The following is a 5,729-nucleotide window of genomic DNA, read 5'->3' on the forward strand; positions in this document are numbered from 1 at the left end:
AGCCGCGCGGACAGGGCTTCTCGGCCGGACCAGGGGCGCCTCGCCGACGTCACTCCGCCCAGCCCCGACCGCCCAGATTAACAGATTTTGAGTGTGTTTGTGGATGATGTCAGTTTTAGAGGAGAAGATTCACTCCAATGTGGGTAGGACCAACCAATAGGCTGTAGCTTGGTCAGAATAAAAAGAGAAAGAGCGAAGTGTTGGCTGTTTTGAGGAGCTCTAGTTTTCACCATTACCTCTGAACATTGGGCTTCCAGAATACATTCTTCAGCCTTCCAATGCATACTCTTTGGCCTTCTGACAGGCTTGCATCAGTGACTCTGCAGTGAGCTTCTAGGCCTTTGACCTTCATCTGCTCCTGAATCCTCTGGCTTTCCTATGCATAGGTGGCCATTTTGCATTCTTACATCTCTCATTCAGCAGACAGTCATTGTACAGCCAAGTACAGACAGCCAAGTTGATCCTATAAGCCTACCTCATAAATCTCTCGTGCGATCATACATATTTTATACTGAATCTGTTCCTCTAGAAAACTCTACCAGATACATGGCTTCATTGAGTAGCTCATCATCACATATTATACAAAGCAGACTTGGAGAATGTGAACCACTTTTTACAATAAATCTGTAATTTAAATAGGACTCGGTATTTTATTTTAAATGCAACTTTACTCTCATTGGTAATCTTGGAATTTTCTACTTTCTTGGTATTGGATCTTTCTCCCTTTTCAAAGGAGCTCTCCAGTGGCATTTATTTTTTACTCATTTTGGCTACAGTTAGCTTATGAGCTTTTCTAAATCTGTCACTGAGACAAGTACACAAAGCACAAAAAAGGCACGGATGGAAGTTGTAAATAAAATGAAAGGCAGGCCATGCATGAACTAAAATAAGTTATATTCTGACTTTAAGTCTGCCACAAGATGCAGCGATGCAACTGAAGTACATCAACTGACAACTCACATTAAAACGTGTCACCAGATACAGCTTGTCACTTGTCCCTTACTGATAGGGTATTTTTGTTGTTGTGTTTGTTTGTTTTACCAGGGAAAGAACTCAGGACCTTGCTCTTGCTAGGCAGGCACAGTACCACTGGCTAAATCCCTGGCCCTCTGAGAGGGTTTCGATATGAGTCTGTAAGCAACTGATTTATTGTGGTCCCTGTATAGTTAAACCTTTCTTATAATTTTTTTTTTTTTTTTGGTGCTGGGGATAAAACGCAGATCCTTGTGCTTGTGAGGCAGGTGGCAGAATCACTGAGCTAAATCCCCAGCCCCCTTTCTTATAATTCTAATAGGGAAGTTTATAGTTATGAATCCACACATGAAAAAAGTAGAGTGATTCCAAAAAATGATGCATCTCAGGGTCCCAGATAAGTGAGAACAATCCAAATCTGAGATAAAGAGAAGAAAAGAAATTATAAAGATGCAAAAATTAATTAAATTGGGACTAAAATTCCAAGGGTCAGTGAATAAAAGAGTTGGTTCTTTGAAAGAATGGGGAGGAGTTCTGAGGAAGAGGGGACACAGGAGGAAGAGGAGGGAAAGGGGAAATTAAGATGAAATATATATAGGCAGTACAATTCTTCCATGTTGAATGTATTTACGGTGTATTATACATATATACTAATAAAAAAGGGAAGCCTGCTCTGCTAATCTGTACTTGCAGCTGCTCTCCAGTGCTAGCTTCACAGCCTCAGCTCCACCTCAGATCATCAGGCATTAGATTATCATAGGAGTGTGCAATCTAGAGCTCACATGTGCAATTCATGGTAGGGCCACATATCTATGAGAACCTGATGACACTACTGCTCTGACAGGAGGTAGAACTCAGAAGGTAATGAGTGGTGGGGAATGGCTGTAAATACAGATGAGACTTACCTAGCTTGCCTACCCTTTACCTCCTGCTGTGCAGCCTACTTCCTAATGGGCCATGACCCAGGACCAGTTTGTTGCCCAGGGGTTGGGGATCTCTGCTTTATAATATCAAAGCCAGCACATTTAAATCTGGCCATGAAAGGAGCCCACTGATGTGGAAAGTAGAGGCTAAACTTATGCACTACTCTCATAAAAGAGACCCATCTTCCTCTAAGGACTGCTGTTGTTCCTACCATGCTGGATGTGGGAGGCTCAGTATCCCTGTAATTTTCAACACCAGTGTACAAGGTGTGATCAGAATATATGGTGAATGATTAAATGTTTAAAATGTATTGCAATGTAACACCCATTCCGATTAATATCCCTCAAAACTCTCCCCCTAGTTTCAAACTTATCCCATCATTCTTGCCACTTTCTGAGAGTTCTGTAAGTCCTTTTTTTGAGTGCCTTTACAAGGTGTAAGCAAAAATAAAGTGAATGTTGGTGCCCAGTGCCATCCCATGTAAAGGCAGGCTTGTAAAAACACTACAGTGTGTCCTCATTACTTTCACTACATCTGGCACCATGTGAATTCTGGCTTTCCCACAAAGTCAAAATGACTATGAAAGATAAATATTTTTAATTGATTCAGCCACGATAGCACAATTAAAGTCACCCACAAAAGAGGACTCCCAGAATGATGGAATACGTGCATAGGATAAATGCAGCATTTTGAGAGGGATTAGTAGCTATAGTCTTTTACTGTAATATATTTTTAAAATTTAAACATTAACTGTAGTTTTCAATCACACCTTGTGGACAGGCTGTATAGCTGTTAATTTCCCACCACAGAGCAGAGACCAAGGTGGGCACTTCTACAAAATTTGTGTGAGAACTTAAAGATAATGGATTTGGGGAAATGAGTAGAAAGAGTAGACTACAAATGTATAATAATGCAGCTCCCAAAATGTCCTGAAGCAAGTAGCTTGGGTTTTTATGGGGTGCACGTCTTTCTGGGCAGCACAGAGATCTATAACTCCACCCAGGAGCCCTAGCAAGTCAACTCAGGATCCTGAAATCCAATCCCTGTCAAGGAGACAGCAACTTCCATCTCTGGGCAGCTTCAGGCTGCCACTGATTCCAGTCTGCTGAGGAAATAGGTGGCTACCACATGGCCCTTTCCTTAGATGCTCAGCCATATGAACATCCAACCAGAAGCCTTCTGTCGCCTCATGGGCATGAAGTTATACTTGCTATCAGACACCCTTCCTTTCTCTTTCCACACTCTAGCCCTGGATGACTACATACGTGTGTGGTCTCTTAAAGGTTAAGTCACTTAATTTTACATCTCCAAACCCCAACTTTTTCACAGACACGCAGACCCTCATATCAGCTACCCATTCACACCTCCACTCCGGTGCCTCACACACATCTTAATAGATTCAAAGAATCTCAATTTTCTTTTCCAATCTGTTCCTTCCTCCAGCTCCCCTCACCTCTAGTTTTGTGTATCTTCTCAGTGACACCATTATCCATCCAAATTGCTCAAAGCAATACCCATGAATCATCATTAAACCCTCCATTACCCTTCTTCCTCTTCTAAACCAAAGAAAACCTCATCAATCTTACCTCTGACATGTCAGGAATCCATCCTCCTTTCCCCTCCATGTCCTCTCCTGTATCTCTGGTCGAATCTTCTACCAACCTCCTGCATCCCTTTGCTGGAGTAGCTTCTGGATCTAGAAAATGCTTTTTCTTGTTGCAAAGCTCTTCCCCAGTGTCCATGTAGCTCATTCCTGCTCTGCCTTTGGGTCTCCCTTTCATGACTGCTATAGCTTTGTCTGGACTATCCTCCTGATAGAGCCCTGACATTTGAATGAGCCCGCTCACCATCTTAAAGAAATGCAGGTTTTATCTTACTTAGGTCACAGATGATGCATCTGCAAGTCACAAACAGTCCCTGAGGACATGTCAGCAGGTTACAGAGGACAGAGGACATATCAGCAAGCCACAAGCCTGCTCTTTCTCTGACCCATCCCCTCAAAAGCCCACCCCTCCAAAACACACACACACACACACACACACACACACACACTATAAAAGAGGCCTGTTAATCTGTAAAAGACACCTTTGTCCTACTCACACAGAGAGGTCCCTCTCAGGTTTAGCAATAAACTTGCTTGGACTGTTGTTGGACTGTTTCTTTTCCACTCACTCCCAAAGCCCATGTGTCAGAGAGAGGCAGTGAAACCTTTTAGAGGAGGAGCACAGTCCAGGTGTTCAGCTAATTGATGATCATGGCCTCAAAGGGTGCTTGTTTCCCTCTCCCTTCCCGGCCATGAGATAAGCCGTTTTGCTCTGCCACACACTCACTGTGATGTGTGACCTCGCCACAAGCCTAAAGTCTCCTGGACTGAAACTTCCACAGCTGTGAGCCCAAACAAATCCTTTGTCATGAGGATCATCTCAGGTATTGTTACTGTAATGGAAAGTTACCTTGATGTAAAGGGAGTCTTCTGTCTTACCTGAATCTACCCCTATCTTCCTCCTCCTCTGCCACCATGGTGCCCTAGCTCTTCTCACACACTCCCCACAGTGTATTACCACTGTGTGTGTTCCCTGTCATCTTCGTCATCCTCCCTACTGTAGCATATCTGCTCTGGAGCAGGCACTGTACCTGTCTTGCTTGCCCTTCTAGCCCTTCCTGGATGTATCTGGCACTGAAGAAGCCTCAATAAATGTTTGTTGAACACAAACACAAACATCAATAAACGTTTGTTGAACATGGTCTTTTAATCATTTCCATTCACTTAAGGAGAGTTCCCTAAAGAGTCTAAACTTTCGAAGCTCACAACACTTGCCCTGGACAGAAAGGATCGATAGCAGTTTGTAATATTCATTGTGGGGAACCCTGAGCCCCCCCGACCCCACCCCTGTGTCCTGCTGGGGCAAGTGGTCACCATCAGAAGTAGGGAAACCATCAGGGTTGTGGGACACTGGCTTGGTAAGAACAAAAGGGTGAGATGATCCTTGGTGCCTGAGAACATGTACTTGGCTTGTCTTAGCAATTTCATAGGCTGATGGCAAGGTGAACCCACTTGGCTGATACCTGTGTGAGGCGTGGTGTGCTCAGGTGATAGGGAAAGTTAGCCAGGCAGGGAAACTTTCTGTGGATGGAGTAATGTCTGGGGATAGTAGGTAGCTCAGTGAGGCCTTGGGCCTTGTGATGTTCAAAGACATCAAAGCAGCACTTGAAATTTTGGGTCTTATAATGGATTTAGCATCTGGACAGAAGACACAAAACATTTAGTAGCCAGAGGTAGAGAGAAAGGGAGGAGACGATTTAAGTGAATGAATTATTACAATATTAGAAACCTGATACCTGTTTACAGTCTACTATATGAGCAGTTGGTTAAGTGTTCAAAAAATATATTCAATAAAGGTGAACTCGTATTTTGTTCTTGTCCTAAATGAGACCCAATGGGGGTACTTAAGAGAAAAGCCAAACAAACACTGGCTTGAACAAGATAGAAATGTATTTTTCTCACAATTTGACAAGTCAGGAGGTTAAAAAAAAAGGGCTGGAATGACAGCTTCCATTAAGGACTCACTGTTGTTGTTTTTGGTCAGTCGTTCCCTCATTCTTAGGGTGGCACTTTTACCCTCATGCTCACATTGTTGCTATGGCTTCAGTCATCAAGCTACAGTCCAGACAGAACTGCAAATGGGCATAAACCAACTGAGTGAACTCCTGTTAAGTTTTTCCTGAAGTCCCACTTGGGCTCTGTTGCTCAGAATGGAGCTCAGAGAGGTGCTGAGAATGATTTTAGCTGGGCACATTACCACCCCCACCCCACTTCCCAAGTGGGACTGTAT

The sequence above is a fragment of the Fukomys damarensis genome, unplaced genomic scaffold (assembly GCF_012274545.1).
Source record: "Fukomys damarensis isolate Sample0158 unplaced genomic scaffold, DMR_v1.0_HiC HiC_scaffold_18, whole genome shotgun sequence".
Lineage (NCBI taxonomy): Eukaryota > Metazoa > Chordata > Mammalia > Rodentia > Bathyergidae > Fukomys > Fukomys damarensis.